This window comes from Pezoporus flaviventris, unplaced genomic scaffold (genome assembly GCF_033815535.1).
Source record: "Pezoporus flaviventris isolate CSIRO_AGI_PZ_B2104156 unplaced genomic scaffold, CSIRO_AGI_Pfla_v1 ptg000031l, whole genome shotgun sequence".
Classification (NCBI taxonomy): domain Eukaryota; kingdom Metazoa; phylum Chordata; class Aves; order Psittaciformes; family Psittacidae; genus Pezoporus; species Pezoporus flaviventris.
This window is the reverse complement of record NW_026892579.1, coordinates 64,151,234-64,171,060: the sequence shown is the minus strand read 5'-3', so window position 1 is coordinate 64,171,060 and position 19,827 is coordinate 64,151,234.

Sequence of the window (19,827 nt, the reverse complement as noted above, 5' to 3'; positions counted from 1 at the left end):
TACAGATGAGGCAGAGAGAGATTAAGAATCAGCTTTTCAAAATTGCTTAAGCACAGATAGGCACTCAACAGGGTTTTCAAAGGTCTCTACAGAGGCTAAGGGTCTAACTCCCCTTGACAACACAAGTATTTAGGACATCCACATATCCACTGTAACGCAAGTGAGGCCCTGAATGTATTCAGAAAAACATATACCTTTTGCTGAAACTGCTTCGTGTAATGCTACATAACCCCATGTCATCCCCTGAACAAAAAAAGTAACATAGGTGCCATTTCCACAGGAAGAAGAAACACAGGTCTACTGTAATCTTGACAGGCAATGATGCTCAAACCCTTGCACTGAAAAGGTGCACTGTGATCTTTCTAACAAGGCTAAGGACCTACGTTAAGTTGTAACTCTGGAGATGCAGAAGGTGGTTAGCTGCTGTAAAACTGTGCTGTAGGATCAATTCATGAGAATGATTTTCATTTCTGTAGCTGTACGGCAGATTTTAAATGTGCCTTTTAAATGAGCTCAGAGAACTTTTTCATTTTGTCAGGACTCCAAATCTTGCTGTTTAATTCCATGTTCAAGGTGCAGTTGTAGCCAAAGAGAAATAATGGTGTATCTTCCTGTCTGTGGGAACATGCTCAGAGCAGTGAGGTATGTCTATTTTCCTGTATCTAATGATCTTACTTCAGAAGTATCATTTTCTCCATTTTACAATTAAAATTTCTAAGATTTTTCCCTTTAAGTCCCTTAAAGTTTGGAAAAGAAAACCTCTAACTGTGCCATCTGCAATGGATATGCCATCTCAGCAGCCATCCAGTGAAGCTCAGGCCAGGTGGCAAACACCACCTAAATGCTCTGTCTTCCAGTATCTCACAGTCTATACAGGGAGCCTTTTTTGTCACGCCAGATAAAATTCTGTGCACAGAAAGGACCTGGCTGAGGGAGGAAAAGAAGAAATAAGGATTTTCAGCTCCTTTTCCCATCGTGTCCTGGGTTCAGCAGTAGCAGTCATTTTTTCTCCTTCTTAGTAGCCGGTGCAGTGCTGTGGTTTTGACTTTCGGCCTGGAAGCAGCACTGATAACACCGATGTTTTTAGTTACTGCTCAAATATTTAGTCTGACCAAGGACTTTCTGAGCCTCATGCTCTGCCAGGGAGGACAGGAAGACGGGAGGAAGCAGAGACAGGACACCTGACCCAAACTAGCCAAAGAGGTATTCCATACCACAGCACGTCATGCCCAGGATGTAACTGAGTTACCCGGAAGGGCTAGTGCACTGCGGGGTTGGACTAGGTATCGGTCAGTGCTCAGTCAGGCTGGGTATTATCGGTCAGCAGGTGGTATTGTATTCTCTTCCCTTGCTATTTCCTTTATCATTATTATTACTGGTGGTAGCAGTAGTGATTTGTATTATATCTTAGTTACTAAACTGTTCTTATCTCAATCCATGGGAGTTACATTCTTTAAATTCTCCTTCCCATCCCTCCGGGAGCATGGAGAAAAAAAGGGGGGGATTGAGAGAGAGACTGTGTGGCTGACTGGGTTTTAAACCACAACAGTCCTTTCTGGCGCCCAACCTGAGGGGTTGAGATAACAACAGATCTGACTGGAGCGTGTTTAATCGTATTTGTGATAAGCATTCATTGTTTTGGATTAATAGTCACTTGTCGCAATGCTGACTTATTGGCTCTCAAAGTTGTTTCTCTTGATCTCACAGTTTCAGCATATCGTACCTTACTTACACCTGGTATTTGCTGTGTTAGTATTTATTGGCTGGGGACCTTGGGCTAAGGTTCTTGTTTCACTGTACTTTATGGTAACGACTTGTAATACGAGGGGACTCGGCAGCAGAGCGGGATGGACGTGGCCATGGACTTGTACCTGGCTGTCCCACTGCACTTCACCGTCCCGGCCCTCGTCCTCGCCTGCTTTCGTGAGGCTGCGGGGAGCCGAGGTGGGAGGGGGGGTGAGCGGGGAGCGGGCTGGGCCGGGAGTCGGCGGCGGCCGAAGCGGCCCGGGAGAGCGGCCCCGGGGACCAAGCAGCAGCGGGAGCGGGGCCGGAGGCCGGCAGGAAGCAGCTGCCAGTGAAAGAGGTCCGGGCAGTCGAGAAGGGGACGAGGTGGCTGCCGAGCAGCGGGAGGAGGCGGCGGAGCCGAGCCACACGGCCGAGCCGGCCCCGCGGCGGCCGAGAGCATCCCCTGGCAGCCGCCCGCCGAGCCCCGAGAGCCCGAGCCCCAGGAGGATGCGGAGAGCAAGATACCACCTTTGGGAGCCTCAGCTGGGTCCAGCCTCGGGCACCCGGGACAAGTGGAGGATGGAGGAGACCACGCAGCATTTCCCAGCAAGGCAGAGGAGGAAGATCTGGACTCAGAAAAAGAGAAGCTTGTGGTGAGAGAGCCGGCAAGCACAGCAGCTACACCGGCCCCAGTAACAAGCATCAGCAGCATCTAAGAAGAAGCCTGGGCAGAAGAAGCAGAAAAATGGAATAGAAGATCAAGATACTAAGACTGATTCTGTTGTATCTCCTGCCAAAAAACAAGACTCAGTGCTGCTCCATCAGAAGATAAAGCAAGAAAATGTATCTGGAAGGAAGAAAGTCTCTACAAAGAAGCAGAAAGTTGATAATGTTCTGGTGGATGAACCTCTTATTCAAGCAACTACTTAAATCCCATTGATGGATAATTCTGATGCTGGCCCTTTGGAAAAGCGAGAAGGGGTTGAAGTAACAAAACAAAATGTGAATGAGGGGATCCAGAAGAGCAGTGGCAAGAAACTGAAGACTGAAACAGATGAAGAGAATGCTGAAGTAAAATTTAAAGACTTTGTAATGTCTATGAAGAATATGATCTTCAGTGAAGATGAGGCCCGTTGCATAGTGGAGATGTTAAAGGAAAAATCCAGTGCAATTCATGATGTCTTGCAAAAGGCTAGCAAGGCTGAGTCAGCTGCAGCTGTACATCAGCTACAAGACAAAGAGAAAATGCTCACTGCGATGAAGGAGGAGGCAGCAGTTGCAAAGGAGCAGTGAAAGCAGCTCACCCAGGAGCTGGTTGCAGAAAAGGAGAGGAATGGCTTGCTTAGAGCCAAAATGCGAGAGCGGATCAAGGTGCTAGAAAAAGATTCTCCTTCCCATCCCTCCGGGACTCGGGGGTGGAAAAGGGGGGGAGTGAGAGACAGACTGCATGGCTGACTGGGTTTTAAACCACAACACATCGTTAAGAAAATATCCCCTGAAATAACAATCTTTAAAGTGAAAAAAAATATCATTTTTACTGCTAAATGATGTGATTCTTTTACTTCTTTTTTTAGGCAGAACAAAAGGTATGCATGCTTTGGTCACTTGTGAGCCCTCACAGGTTTTCAGAGAGATTCAGAACTATGGGATATACAGCTCTATTCCTGCACCTGGAGGCTTGCTGCAGGGAGACCTCTGAGAGCTGAAGAGACCTCTCCTGCCTCTCTACAGGGTGCACCAGAGGACTCTGAATGGCAGCACCGCCAAGAATGTCCCTTTTCAGCCCAAAGGCACAGCTCAGAGGTGCAATTACATGCAGTTCTCACTTCTCAGATATACAAAGCCCAGCCATGTCACAGCTGAACAACCAGAATAAAATCTGTCCTTCCCCTACCCCTTTGTCAGGCAAGTCAGTCATCAAGTAAGTACCAACTGATTTCAAGTTCAAAGATGTGAGTTACCTAACTGCATGGACCACAGTGTTCACATACTGCTCAGAGACAGGGAAGGTCTGAACATGAGCAGGGAGAATTCTTCATTTACCCATCCTTATTTTCACATTATGGGACCCTGACATCACCTGGAGTTTCTTGCTTCTATTGCAATGCAACACTTACAGCTTTCATTTTTAAAGGATATCAGTTTTTTTTTTCCCAGTTGGAGTGATCTTGAGGCTGATTTCCCATTCATCAGAGAGAACAGAAGACCTTCCTGTACAAGTACCAAAGTCTTAATAGTGACCTTGGGTTTTTTTCATCTCAGCCAAGAAATAACTCATCCCTGTTACCACACAAGGGCACTTATTTAAAGTTGATGGAGAAGGAAGTGTACCACCTATTGAGTCACCAATGCCACATCCTAAACACCTGGCTTTTGCCTTGCTGGGCTTCCATGTAAGCATGAATCTACCCTGAGTACAGCTGCAGAAAAAGCCTTAATAAAACCTCAAACCACACAACACTTTCCTGCATGGGAGGTCTACTGTGATCTCCAGTTCACAGACTTCCAGAAGAAAACTGAAATCCTTTCCAAAGCAGATCCACCTGCTTTGCTTTTGTTGAATTTCAGGGGTAACAACTGTGCATGTCATGCCCCAAAGCAAAGTATAAAACTAAGTTTCCCTGAGCTCAGAAATAAACTTACAGCTATAATCTGGAGTGGCAGCCTTTTAGAGAGAAGAGGGACTTTTTACAAAGACACGTAGCGATACAATGGGTTTAAACTGAAAGAGGGTAGACTTAGATATTAGGAAGAAGTTCTTTACTTGTGACAGTGCTGAGGCACGCAGAGAAGCTGTGGCTGCCTCATCCCTGGCAGTGTTCAAGGCCAGGTTGGACAGGGCTTGGAGCAACCTGGTCTAGTGGAAAGTGTCCTGCCCATGGCAGAGGGGTTGGAACTGGATGAGCTTTAAGGTCCCTTCCAACGCAAACCATTCCTTGATTCTATGATATGATAATTCTATAAGGGTTTTTATTATTATTATTTTTTAGTGGCTTTACAAATTTATGGCCAAATCTTCACAGGTTTCAGACACCTGATCTCCCACTTACCTTAACTACCTCCGAAATTATTCTCATTCCCACAAGACTTCTGTGCAAAAAAATACAGATTTCTTAAAGCCAAACTAAATACATTTCTTACAAATAAAATTCTTGCCTGTTTGTCAATGAATCACTTGCCATCCACAGTACATCCCCTAGTTGACAAACAAAGCAGTATTTGCCACCCTATTGCAAAACACAACATATTTTAGGAAACGATTCTTCATTAAAAAAACATGGTCTAGGGCAGTACAGCGCAACAGCAGTCACACGAATGTGCGACATCCTGTGACTGGCTCCAAAGCTCAAAAACAGTCACAAAATATTTTGGGGCAGAAGGAAGCACACCCTTTTCTATGGGACATCAGCTCACAGATGGGCTTGCTCACCTTTGGTTTGTCCTGAATCAGACCACAACACCTTTAACTCCCCACTGAGGACCTCAGCCTCTCACAGGCAGGATGTGCCAACACATGTCAAAGGCACCTTCTGCAACACAAGACAGGACATGGTTTCCACAACAAAATGGATATGTATCTACCTAAAGCTTTGATTCCTTCCACATCTGCTACCTAAAGCAATGAAACAACTCTGTGCTCAAGCTCAGAGACCAAAACCATAAATGTATAGTTTGAAGGGAGGAAGAGGTAAACCAGGGAAGAGAGTAATGACAAGGAGGGACATTTCTCTAATTCACATCCTTTCGAAGTCTGAATTTCCTGCCTCTTTTAAACTAATGTTTGCAACATGTAATTTTGAAAAGCCTTATGTGTTTTAGGAAGCATTTGCAATAGCTATGCCTTTTTTATGTATAAAGTATCAGGAGCATCACCCAGATTAGTGTATCTTTGCACACAAGGGAGAGAAACCAAGTGCATGCAGTGAGTTCCAAGAGCATAATCACCCCGGTACACACCACAAATAAAATTGCTAATAATGACTCAGTGAGCTGTCCCAGTACAGACTGGAACAAAGAAAACCACTCCTGGACAAGAATACAGACATGAGCTCTTACTGACAGCAATATTCCTTTCTCAGTGGATATCGTTTTCCAACTAATAGCACAACACTGAAGTTGTAACAGGCCCCTGCCTCAGCACAACAACAGCATCACTTGTCTCATGAAGTACCCAGCAAACCACAGCAGAGAATTGCTCTCCAGGAGAAATGCCACTGGCAGAACATCCTAACAGGACAAGTCAGCTTAATCAAGGCTTTACTCATGTGCAGAGGAGGAAGATAGTATTTCCTCAGTAGCATAAGAGTTCTCTATGTTGCTATTTCCCAGGGAAAAATGCATCATAAATTAAGTCTTCATAGTAACTTATTTCTTTTTCTTTTTTAAGTAATCTCAACACAAAGATAAAAAAAGCCCAACACTTTTTTTTTTCTTGTTAAAATAAACTTCAGTTTTCTAGGACACATACTGAATTTCCCATCACTGTCAAATTTTCTTATAATTACTTTTATTGTCACTCAGACTCATCCTAAGGCCATATTCTGAAATCTAAAACTGCCAAGTTAGACAAATTATGTTTGCACAGAGCTCAGCTACTCCAGACCCTGCACAAGGAGTCTGATTCCTACCTCCTCAAACCTCTTTGAATAGAGACATGGACAGGCACATCAAAAAAAAGGCAGGAAAAACACCTTACAGCCATGTTATCCTGCAAAAGGAACACCAGCACCCATTCCCACACAGATATCAAACCCAAATCTTCAACACAGAACAAATTAATGACAGAGTCTTGCAAAGAGGACAAGATGAGATTACTTCATGGGTTTTGCCTGAGCCATAGCAGGGCCCTTCAATAAGGCTGCAGGCCCTGACACCATCAGGCTGCTTCACCGCTGCAGCACCCTCTTGCTTTATTGCAATCCACCTTCTACCTGCTAAATCAAACCTACACCAGACTAGACCAGAGACCTCCAAACTTTGTGTTTGTAATAGGAATAAGCCCCTTAAACAGTTCCATTTTCTCTAGCTTATAGACCAACTTGCAACTACAGAAACTTTGGATGCAGAGCAGAGCAACCTGGCTTAAGGGGAACCACATTTCAACCTGATGCCTCTCACACTAACTCAAGTAGTGGGGAAGAGGCTATCACGTCAGCACTGTTGCTTCACATTTTGAGTCACATTATTATGTTAGTCACAAGACAGTAATTGACTTTCCAACCCTTTTCCCTCACTAAGATAAATAACTCCTGTTTGGGGGCAGGTTTTACTAGATCCTTTTGGTTGGAAATACATGGGTCACCTTCCAAAAAGCCAACAGGACAGACAAAAAGAAAACCATCCCAGAAACCCCCACACACACCCCTGACTCACGACTATCAAACAGTCCTGCAGCGAAAAGGAAAGTTGTGTATTGCTATTTACTTGTGAAAGGGACGTAGGCAGTCTCACTCCTAGGGGTTGCAACCGCAGTCATCAGCATACAGTCACAGAGCATCAGTGCACAGACCGCTGGGTACAGCCGATGGGGTAGATGTTCCCCTAATGCAAATTACTCCATCACTCCTCTGCTGCCCAGTACATCATGCACAAATTATCCTTCTTGTCCCAGTTGCTTTTTTATACGTATTCTTTTAATAAAAGGAATTTAAATGAAAGGCCTTCTCACGTGCAGCCTCCGCACTGAAATAACCTCCATGTTTTGGATTACAGCAACAAAAAGGCAGGGAGCAGCCAGGTTTCACCTCTGTCCTCAGCTCACTCCGGCGTAGTTCAGTGCCAAAGGGATCAAGGATGAGGCGCTGCACTCCAAGCGTGTTGTTGCTCTTCCCTTCCACTGCTGCAATATTAAGCCATCCAAAGAAACAGGGGGGAGGAAGAAGTTCAATTTACACAGAATGCCCCAAGCGCCCATCAGCAGGACACGCCAGCACTCCCGGCACATCTCTTGCTTTTCAAATCATTTTTCAACTTTACAGCTCGATGGTAGAACAAAAACAGCTGCGCAGCGTTCCCGGGTCCCTCCCTGAGCGTATTCCTCCTTGTCCTCGCACTGCAGCTGGCCACGGCAGCTCCTCATCTCCATCTCCTCATGGCACGTTGTCGGTTCCCAGGGCACTGGCTGTCAGGCAGGACAACCTCAGAAATACGTGACAAACGTTTTGAGAACTCTCCTTTTTCCACAGGGGAGCGGAATAAATCACCTCCACACCAGTCCTGCTTTACGCCGCCATGTTCCTCAGAGCATGTCCTGCATAGAAACATGCCCTGCTTGCCTGTGGAGTCTTACACGTGTTTCCACACCTCATCCCAAACTCTCCCTGTACCTCTGCTGCCCTTTTTTGTAGGGTTTTCCTTGTTTTCACCACACAGGCCGGAGGCAGATGGTGGAGGCAGCAGCTGAGTGGCCCCACTGCACTGAGGGGAAGCTCTAGAAGGTTCCGGGGCTCTGGGCTGGCAGCAGGGCACAAATTAACTGTTGTTTCTTGGGGTTTCTGAGGTAGTTCTAAAACTTCTGAGGAAAAACAAGCTTTTCCCTATGTCCCAAGCACCTCTACTCCATGCTGCAGGCACAAACCCAGCACCACTGAAAGCACTGAGGAGGGAGTGAGCCATGGCCGCCCTCTCTGAAGGTCAGACGTCAAACTGAGACCCACAATGCTGGGCGAACACCTCACCATGAGGAAAGCTGAGCTACGGAGAGGGAGGGTGGATCATGGCTGCCTTACTTCCCCTATACCCCTCAGCAACCACCGCTAAGGAGAGGGACGCACCTTCCCCTCACCCAGCCGCCCTCAGCACCCTCATGGCGGCCCCACCTCGCTGCTGCGTGAGGAAAGGCCAACCCAAAAGCCCTCCCTCGCCGTCAGAAATGACTGCCCCAGTTTTGGCGTGTCCCGGGAAATAAGGACTTGATGTCCCACAGCTCCATCTGCTGGTGTCCGCATATCGGGAATCTCCAGACGGGCCGGGAAGGAGCAGGAGGGGTTCGGGAGCGGTTGTTGTGCGGTGAGAGGCCCCTGAGGCTTCTTGCACGTGAGTATTAACTCCTTGTACATTAAGGTACCTCTAAATAAGCAGTGTAAGAAAAGCCACCTCTTAGAGAAACAGCGAACAGGTCAGTGCCAAGTGTGGGGATTCCTCTGAGCCAAAATGCAGGGCTTTTCCCTAATTCCGCCTGGCAAATTTGCAGAGCCCTTGGGAATGAGTTTCTGAAGTGACCAGCTCTGTGTACTCCTATTTTTCTCTATGTATCCAACTCAGGCTGCCTGCTTTTAAAGGCACTGGTGTTTCACACAGTCCCAAACCGTTGCTTTCTGATGCTGTGGTGCAGTGAGGGGGCTCCTGACCACCCAGAGCCGCCCATCCCTGCAGTAAAGCCCTATCTGACTTCCAGCAGTTCCTTACCTCAGCTGGGCTCCTTCCTGGGCTTGATCCATCCCAACAGTGAAGTCATGCACGTGAACTGCATTGAAAGTTGTTCCTTGCTGTTAATTTACGGCCTGGTGAAGGTAAAAGGAAGAGATTTGGATGTTTTTTCCCCTCTCAATGAGTGACTTGAGGTAATATAAATATGAAGAAATACATTACTTTGAAATGATGTTATATACAGGAAGGACACTCACCTCTTCTGCTCCCTTAAAAATCAAGTCCAATAGTAACTAAACCAGTAATTAGAGATTGCTGATACACACACTAATTACTGGGGAACTGCTTTCTTGCAAAGAACAAAATACCTTTTATTTTAACCAGACACTTGCTGCCTGCAGCAGTTCAATAAAACACAGTGTTTGTGCTGGGAGGAAAGCATAGCTGTCTTTTAGTCTCTCCCAGTCTGTGCCCAACTAATTCAGTTTGCATTTCCCCTCATCTCCTCTGCTTATCAATAGCTGTGCAACAACTTGCAGGACGGAGGTCTGGTTTCAGTGTGTGCTCCTGGTACAGGGGATGAGCTTATAGCCACCAGCACAGCTGGGCAGCCAAGTACTGCAGGTCTGCTCAATAATGACACCTCTAATTTAACCCTTTCCATAGTTGCAGCCTTAGCCTGCCTTGCAGCAGCACCTCCTCAGTACCCACCCTGTAACACTTCACATTCCTGCCTGGCCCCCTGTTTTCCTTACAATAAGACTCTAAATTAGTGCTATCACAGTAATGACTAAACAAAAGAAAACTGGATAGCTGTATAGCATGTTTGATTTGAAGGAAGAAAACGTTTCCCTTTATAGAGCCCAGCAAATGTCCAAGGTTCAAACAAAGTACAAGGTGCTAACGAACAGAGTCTTGACAAACCTTATTTTCCTGCACAGGGCTCAGTACATAATGATTTCATTCAGCAGCTACTGTTCAAGCATGGAAAGTGTTGGTAAAGAAATCCCACAGAGTTCAGACAACCATTTTCCTAACTTAAGCTTCCCCCTCTGCTGCTTCTCCCTCCCGTTTGCCTTTCGGGCTTCTGCCAGTCATAACATAAATATTCATCAGCTGATATTTGCAGTAGCTGTGAAGTTATGAATGAGGCCAAACGCCTTTCCCTCCTGCCCCATCTGCAAAATGGCAGCTTCTGGTCTTAGCTCATGGTCAAACGACACTTTCCGAAATCCCCAAAGTGCACTTGCAGGCTTTTCAAATTCAGTCGGGTTTCATTAATGCGCAAAGCAGAAATGCTGTCTGCCTAATATTTACCCTGGGATTACTGAAAAAAAAATACATATATATTACTTTGCTATGCTTTCAACTTTGCAATGCCTTGACGTAATAGACAGGAGTGTTGGCAGCTCAAAATGTTGGTTGGTTTATTTCAGGGGACATGACTGCTGCAGGTTTCCTTTCTGAGTCGAATACCAGACACTTGAACCATTTGTTGTGCAGAAAAGAGAAACAGCTTTTATTCTTAATACTGGTTTCTTAACCACCTGGGTGCTGTCAGAAGGAGTCACATGCACTGGAAAACACTTTTAATAAGACTCCTTTAAGCCTGTCTTAAACCCTGGGTCCTGAAAAATGGAAGCCCCACTGCCTGTCATACATGCTTTCTCTCTGCAGATTAGTAAGGGGCTGCTGCTTTACAAATGTTCCATTATAGAATCATAGAATAGTTAGGGTTGGGAAGGACCTTAAGATCATCTAGTTCCAACCCCTCTGCCATGGGCAGGGACACCTCACACTAAACAAGGCCTTTCAAAGTTGCTTTCAAACCAACCATGGATCAGCAGGACAGTGAAACATCTGATGTATCCACACCAGCAAAGTCAAAAGCAGAGATGTCAGAGAAACAAGATGACAGTGCAGAGCCCTGATAAGTCTAATTCAGCAAGGTACCATTCCAGCCAAAAGAGCTGTACTGATGGACCCAAATAGGGACCTTAAGCCAAAGCATCTTTGGATCTTAGAGGCTTAAAAATCCTAAATGCCCAGAATCATTGGGAAATTCTAATAAAGAGGCTCAGCACCATTTGGGCTCAAGGAACTGGTTCACCTCTTGATAGCTTGGGTTGCACAAATCAGTCATGCAGACTACCCTTATCTTGCTTGATTCATGTAGGTTCAGCCACAAATAAAAACCAAACTCCAAAAATATCAAAAGGAAAGCAATAGGCTTAGTAAGTAGAGATATTTGCAGAGATATGGTAGAGACATTGCAGTCATCTGATTTTCACCATGAAAAAGCCAGAACATTTCACCCAACAAGTCTCCAGTATTTTGTTACCAAAACAGAGCGTATCTTCTTAAAAACCATGAATTTTCCAGGTAAATACTACAAAGGACAATTTGCCCCATTGCTTGGGAACACTCCAACACTAATAACCCTTACTGCTAAAAAAAGAACCCACACTTTGTTTTTAATACCTTCAGCTTTCAGCCACTGGATCCTGTATGTCTCCGTTTTGAGATGAAAGAGCCCTGAAATCATCTCACTGGTACCTCCAAACCAGGATAAAGTAGTCTTTCCACCTTCTTCATAATTAGCTATGTACACTTCCTGGTCACAAAGGCTATAAAGGTGTTAGGTCCTGCATGACTTCCACCTACAGCAAAAAGCAGGTTTCATCTCTGTGAAATCAGGCTTAGGTTCAGGCAGCCTTTAGCTAATGTGTCTTGGGAACAGTAAAAACAATAAGCCCAGGGAGCTGCACATTGGCTGGGGCTTTATTATTTAAAGCCACTCAGCTGTGGTTTTGTAATTTATATATAGGACATAAGTGAATTCCAAGGACATAAACGAGTTCCAATAGGTCATGATCAGGGCAGGAAAAATTACAAGGCAGACATTAGATACGTACCTCAGCATGGCTCCTCGGCTTCTGAGTACAAGTAATCACTTCATGTGTGTGCATGTCTGGGATGTATTTATACATGTGGGATGTATTTATACATGTAAGATGAAAAGGCAGCCCCATGTAACAAGACACATGTGCACAGTTTTGTTCTGCAGACCTAAATCACCTGCTGGAATTGACTTTAGATCACTTGATTTGGAAGATTTGAATTCACAAAGAAAAAGTAGCAGGAATTGCTACTTTTAACACTAAATGCCCTATAAAGTTACATACTGAGTGCTTTCTTGCAGCAGATTACACTACACCCACAAATCCAAAGTTCTTACTAGGTCGATGACCCTCTTTTTATCAGCTGTTTACACACTTAAAAGCATCTTTTCGGAGCAGTGGAAGTGTCTATGTGGCTGCATGAGTGAACAGTAATTAATTGACACACTTCACTGAACATACTAATATTGAGATGAGTTGTTCTGGCATTTACCATGTTGATGCTGTACTGCAGGATGGTCTCACTATGGCCAGCACCTGAAGGAGAAGAAAGGGGGCATAGGGGAAATTAATCACAGCTATACCTTCCTGCAGCCAGTGAGGCAATAGAGAAGAGAGTGTTTACCAATTCCAAGTAGAAAAGGAAGGAGAAACTTCAAGGAATTTTTCCTTCACCATTTTCCCAGGGGATTGGGAAGGTAAGGCTGAAAACCTTAAGGCTGTAACAAAAGGAATAGTACTTAACAGGGCTGTCTCTACTGCAAAGACACCTTTACTTTGATGCATCATGTTATATGGCATGCAGACACTTTGCTTTTGTAAAGATTTCAAACTCTTTGGCAAACATCAATCAATCACTGCACTTTTCTAAGCAACAAAAGCAACAAAGCTCGAGATACTCACTCCTGGGTTCCCACATATTTATAAATGTAGTAATATAGATATTATTTTTGCTGTATTAATAACCAAAAAGCTTCTGATAGAGGCAATAAAAATCCTCCAAGGTAAATTATTCAGGGTATAGCAGGAAAGATTCAGTCAGAATGGAAACTTTCTCCCCAACTGTGCTGCAATCGCAGCTCTAGAGATCATAGCAGCAGTACGAAGTGCTGCCTTAGAGATGCTTTACATTGCAGCCAACATCTTTGCTCATCATATGGTACTGAAGATTTCCAAACACATCAGTAAGCAGCAACACAAATTAATAAATGAGCTTGTGGGCTGGATATACCCTACAGTTCCTCGTTCTTCGAATGCATTCTGCATCCTCTATAATAACTAATACAACTCCCATCCGTAGCAGAGCAGTAATGGAAAAAGGATTGAGAATCAAAAGAATACTTTTTTATCTTTTTATCTATGGTAAAAGGGCCTTTCAGCAATAGATCAAAAGTACTATTTTATGCTTGCTGGGGGGACGCATACACCCAAACCCGACACACTTGAAACTGATGAAAAGCAGAGCATGCAGCTGGTTGAACTGTCTGGGCTTACTGTTCATTAGCATGCTGGCAAATTATTTAGCTTGTGTGTGGTTTTGTATTCTGTTATGCAGCAGTTACAAACCTACACATAACTACTTGCAAGTGACTATCCATAGACCAACACAAGAAGACACTGTTAATGATGCACCACAAGGTCTTCAAAGTTTCTCTGGCACCACTGAGTAACCAGAAAATAATCTGGAGCTAGAGCTATCAGATGTGTCTTTTAGGCCTGCTGTACAGCTGTGGCAGTCTTCCAGGTTAACAGGGAGTACATAAAAAGAAAAGGTTTGGAAACTGGATGCAGTTAAGGTATACTTTATGGATAGATAACATGGTGGGAGAAGTGCAGAGATCATAAAGTACTTGTTTATTTCTACATTAAAGCATTTATGTCATGCACCAGGGCTGTTCATTTTCTCATTCACACAACATGGCCTGATATTCGGTATCAACTCTGTAACAGGGCAACTTTGGCTAGGAAATACCAGCAGCATCGAGAACGTTAACTGTACAAACCTTGCCAAACTGTGAACTTGCTGCTTTCCTCCAGCTTTTGCCTCAGAATTCCTGACAACTGATTGTCCCACAAATTCAAATGCTACAGTCCTGATAAGATGCACACAGAACTTCCAGTGAAACCAGTGGAAACTTTGATGCCTCTTGGGAGGGTAGGAAGAGATGAGCCTGTAGGTTCAGGTTCTCAGCTGATGTAGATCAGTACCACTCTACAGATTGCAACAGAGCTATGCTAGCTCATGATTTGCCCCTAAACATTTTGTACAAAGATCATATCAGCATCTAAACAGATGAAGTGGAAAGAATGTTGTAATGGTGGTGGGCTTCTTTATTTACTCAAATACATGACTCTTACAGCAGAAGTTCTGTAAGAGTAAGCTCTAACCTCTCTGCTCCCAGGACAACATTACGGAGTGAGTAACATGACGTAGGCAAGATCACTTCAATGTCTTTGCTAGCCTTCTTTTTAACTTCTTGACTATGGCTGTAGGTGATGTGTAGCTTGAGAACCAGAGACTGGGTTCCTCTGCCTTGAGAAGGCACTTAGTGTTTTCTTTACTGACATAGAGTGCTGCATCACATGCAGGATGCAATTAGATGCGCTGGCATAGCAAAGTGGAGATGGATGCTGGCACCCCTGCACCTGGATTAGAAGTTGTGGAACAAACCCACCAGTAGGCAGTAAGGAAATGAGGTGGATTGTCAGCAACTCTTATACTTTATTTGTAGATACATTCTGTTGTTGTACTTTCCTAAGATGGTGTGACCAAGTTCTCGTTCCCTAATATAAATTTCTACCTTTCAGAGGGTTTGCCACTGGAGATTCCTATCTGAAGGGGGCTTGGGTTTTAATCTTTTCCAGGTTCCTGGGTATTGATGTAAGCTTTGAAAGGGAATTTGCTTATACCAAATTGAATTTTTGCTGCTCTTAATTCCTTAATGGGAAGGCTGCAGGTGTGTAACTCTAGAGCCAATGACTGTATTAGAATTATAGTAGAGACCTCACCTACACTCTTCAACACACCAGGCTAGCTTATCTTTGATAGAGTGGACATACAGACTCAGAAGAAAGCTTATGTATGTAAGGTGATCCTGCTGTTCTAATTGCCATCTCAATCAGCATTCAGATCTCATCTGCTGTGAAGACTGTGTATGTCACATCCATGTTACATTTCTCAGTCCGGTAACAATACGTGCTGAACTTATTTGCTGATCATATCGCATGGAAATGCATACAATACACATTCTGAGTTTGTGTAAGAGCTAAGTTCATGCCACCTTGCCTTATTGTAGGTTCCTTGCACCTTCCATGGAAGTCTTTGTGACCATTCTTGAAAATCAGACAAATCTCATGTGAAGTGAACCTAATCATGAGTACCTAGTCTGCAGTAACTGTCATTTTTTAATGACAGCTAGGTGTTTTAAATACACTACTTTTGGTCCTCCTAACCAGAAAATCTAATAAAACACAGCATACAGAATTAAAAGGGTTGCTATAATGTAGGGCTTGGGGAGAACACGAGTAAAATCATGTTATACTACTGAATTACAGATAACCAGCAAGGAATAAGAGTTCTTCCATTCCCATACTGCAAAGCCACCACAGTCAGCTTCTGTTTGGCAAACTGGCAGAGCACAAGATACAGTACCAGTTGTATAAGGAGCTCCAGCTTCTGCAAGGAAAAATATGGAGGTTAAAAGATCTGCTGTGGCCCAGCTTTACCTCTGCTCTGTAGTTCATCTGTGGACCTTCCCCGTGCTTGCTGGGTATTTGAGATACATGATGTCCACTCCCGAGTTGTCTGCTTAGAGACAACAGCATGATTTATAATTAAAGCAGTGGAACTGAAATTTAAGGGACTTCACAGGGGAAATCAGTTTGCTTCTACCCCCATTTTATAGAAAGAGACTTCCTATTCCTGTGCCTGCCAGTGTACACCTCTGACTCTGTTGGGTAGAGACTGCTGCTTGCAGAAAAGCATCTTTGCAGTGCACAACAGCCTTGACCTTGACTGGAACTTACAGCTGCTGTTGTCATGAAATGATAATCAGTATTAATCATTGTCAGTCTAGCTATATGAATGTCTTCCCCTTAGCTGAACAAACCAGCTGTATGTATCTACCAGCTTTCCATACCACAAAGGTGCTGCCAGTGCAATTAATTACTCAGGATGGTTAACTACATGAGCATCCTGCAGGATTGTGACAGAGGAGATGTATTGATGGTCTTGGGGCATTCCTATCACACTGCTCCTGGACACAATTCACCCTGCCCACGTGAAATGATGATGTGGGAGCTTGAAATCCCTAAGGAGGAATCAGATCTTTGAAGTTCAGCTAGGGCAGCCTTTGGGTGTCAAGAACTCCAGGCTCTGGAGAAACATGGGGCTGGCCCTCAAGAGCATTCTTGTATTGGCTCATAACCAATGCACCTATGCAAAAGAAGAAGCTAAGCTATAACACAAAGGTATTTTGCATCTGGAGGACATGTTCTCAAAGCAGCAAAACATCTTTGTTATGAACGCAACATATGTGGTACTCTCCCTGTGTTTGGCAGGAGATAAGAAAAACAGAAGCAAGGCAAAAATGAAACCAAAATGGAGCATATAGGCATCGTGAAACGATTACAGTGCTGTGTCTCATTAGTGTCTAAATCTGGGATTGCCAGTCTTGTTTTAAAAACAGTTTTGTTCAACACTCAGTGACAGAATTTAGAAGCTGACATATCTTGCTGTCTTGTGGGCCACAGTCACAGCTGGTGTAAATCAGTATAAACTAATGAAGTCAATGGAGCTTCTCTGATTTACACTAGCTGAGGTTATGGCTCAATAAGGTTAGACTTGCTTTCTAGGAGTGTTCAAGGAAGCCAACTTCTGTGTGTCCTGTGATGAAGTGGTTATTTATAATGGCCTTCAGTGTGGTTTGGAGCCAAATTTCCACATCAAAAGTAGCTTTATAAGAGATATCCTTACAGTGAGGTTCAGTGCAAAATCATGACTTCAGAAGCCAGCTTTCCTCATGCTCTCAAGTATTTGATTTCAGCCTGAAAACCATTTGAGAAGCCAAGAAAAGCAGAGCCATTCCTGCCTGCTTCCCCAGTCTGCTTCATCTTTGGGTCGCCTGCATATCCAGCAGGCCCCGACCTACGCTGCCCATTTATCAAAGCCAGTTACTCTAAGTGTCTGTTTATTTATGTTCAGAAATTCCCAGTAAGACAGACAAGTTTCATGCTTAACCTGAAAAACTGGGGCTGGAGGTGGAGTTCTTACCAGTTCCAGAGCTATTTGTTTGACTTGGCCACTAGTAAAAATAAAACACAATAACGTGTCCCGGAGTCACAGCGAGAGGTGGAGGTCACAAGAAAACAGATCATGTCTTTCACAGCTCTTCAGCTTCAGTGCACTAAATTATGACTCCTATTATTTACTTACTGGATTCTCCACCCTGTGCGCAGACTCCAAGCATTCAAAAAGCAGCAGGTCTCTGCTTCAAAGAACCCACAGGCCAAATAGGAGAATAAAATCTGTCCCAAAGCTACACTAATCTCCTCCTCTACTTAACTGAAAGGTCAGATGGTCTTACAACCCTCGGCTGACTCCTGCCATCCTCTGCTCACCGAACTGCAATGCTGGCCTCTGTGCTCTCTTCTGCTGTATTGAACTGCCAGGCTTTTATAACAAAGACATTCCCAATGGAGCCAAACCTATGCTCCAGGCACAAACTGCTCACACTTTGCAGCTTCTGGTGCAGGTCTTTTGCAGAACGGTATTGTTTATTTCTTAAGAGGGCCCTGCTCGCTGCAGGAGCCTTGATGTGCTCCATCAGACGTCCAAACATCACAGGCTCTTTCATTGATCTTGCCACTTTGAAATACACTGTTTTCTTTAGAACATCTTGCTAGAAAGTCCAGTTGTTTAGATCTCAAACCAGGGCTGAAGACTCTCCAAATCTCCCGAGTGGTTTCTACACATCCTCTCTAGAGTGGGTTTAGTCCTCTATGGGCTCACCTGGGGCAAAGCAGACAACTTTATGGGGATGCTTCCAAAAAGGGGATCTTCAAAACTGACAGCACCAGGGAAATCCATGTGTAGGCTGAATATGAAACATCATTATGTAAAAGCCTGCTTCACATCTTACTTACCTCCCAAGAGGCTAAGTTTCACCTAAAAATGACAGGATCCTCCTTCTCTTCCGTGCTGTCAGGTTTTGCTTTTGGTCTCTTCTCTGTCCACAAAAGTTCCAATAAACATGCCCTTATTAAGAGCTCAAATCTCCTTTTCCAGGGAATGTTCCTGGTCTACCTGAGGGATGGTTAGGGGACCCCCTTCAGTCACCAGCCACCCAAATGTGTTGCTTTTTCTAGGCACCCAGCACACCAGTTGAGTGCTGTCTTTCTGGGTCATAAATATCACTCGCTGTTCTTCCCTTACCAGATTTTTTAATATGCAGACAATTTTCCTTGGTACCTAAGGCTTAATTATGGAACTAAGGTAAAGCCAGAAAATAATTTCACAATTACAAACCATCAAAACACTTTGTTTGTTATTTGAAACGCAAGCAGGCAGATATCCTAAAGTATCATAAATGCAAAATCATAGAATCATAGAATAGTTAGGGTTGGAAAGGACCTTAAGATCATCCAGTTCCAACCCCCCTGCCATGGGCAGGGACACCTCACACTAAACCATCTGACTCAAGGCTTTGTCCAACCTGGCCTTGAACACTGCCAGGGATGGAGCATTCACAACCTCCCTGGGCAACCCATTCCAGTGCCTCACCACCCTTACAGTAAAGAACTCCTTCCTTATATCCAATCTAAACTTCCCCTGTTTAAGTTTTAACCCGTTACCCCTTGTCCTGTCACTACAGTCCCTAATGAAGAGTCCCTCCCCAGCATCCCTATAACCCCCCTTCAGATACTGGAAGGCCGCTATGAGGCCTCCATGCAGCCTTCTCTTCTATTCCCCCTGGCTTCTCTGCCTTGATCTGAGGACTGTGACTGTTCCTAAGAGTTTGGTGGGTTCACTTGTTACTTCACGGACAAATACTGTATTTTTCTCACAAAAATGACATTTTTTTTAACATCTCTCACAAAAGCCTATTATTGCTTCTGTTACATTGCTTATATTCTCCTTGGAAACACCCTCACAAACCACAGAAAGATCTGTCACTGTGTGCTGGGTTTTCTTCTCGGCTTCTTCAGGTAAAGCAACTGTGAGGCAGATCTTTTTCTTGGGCAGGGTGTTGTTCAGCTTTTAAAATGGGGGCATTCGTCTTTCTGCGTTCAAAGCTGAAACCAAAACCAAACAGAATCCCTGCCTTTTGCTAATAATTTCAGGAACCACTGGTGTTTGGTTGGCTCAAAATCAAGGGAAATTCACTTCACTCTTTAATGTTTTAAAACCAGAAGTCTACGAGATGAATGAATCTCATTTCTGTTAACACTGTTTCACAGCCTTTCAGTATTTAGCTCTGATTTTGAGTTTGAATGCATTGAACTGGGAGGCAGTCAAATAATTCTCACATAACAAGCAGGGAAAAATAACATCAAGCCATTATCCCACAGGAACTAGAAATAGTTAACTACGCACATGTAACAAAACCAGTTGCCTCACCATCAGAATTCATCCTGGACCACAGAGTTACAGAACTTTCTTTGAATCTGGTTGGGGCAGAGGCAGGAAACTGCATCTTCTAAACTTTAGAAATAGATCTTCAACATGTAAACATAAGATATTATGCCCCTATCTTTTAAGTAACATTTATATTATCTAAAATAAACAGTCTTTCTGAAGTTAGTCTGTAATTGACATCTGACACAGTCCACATTG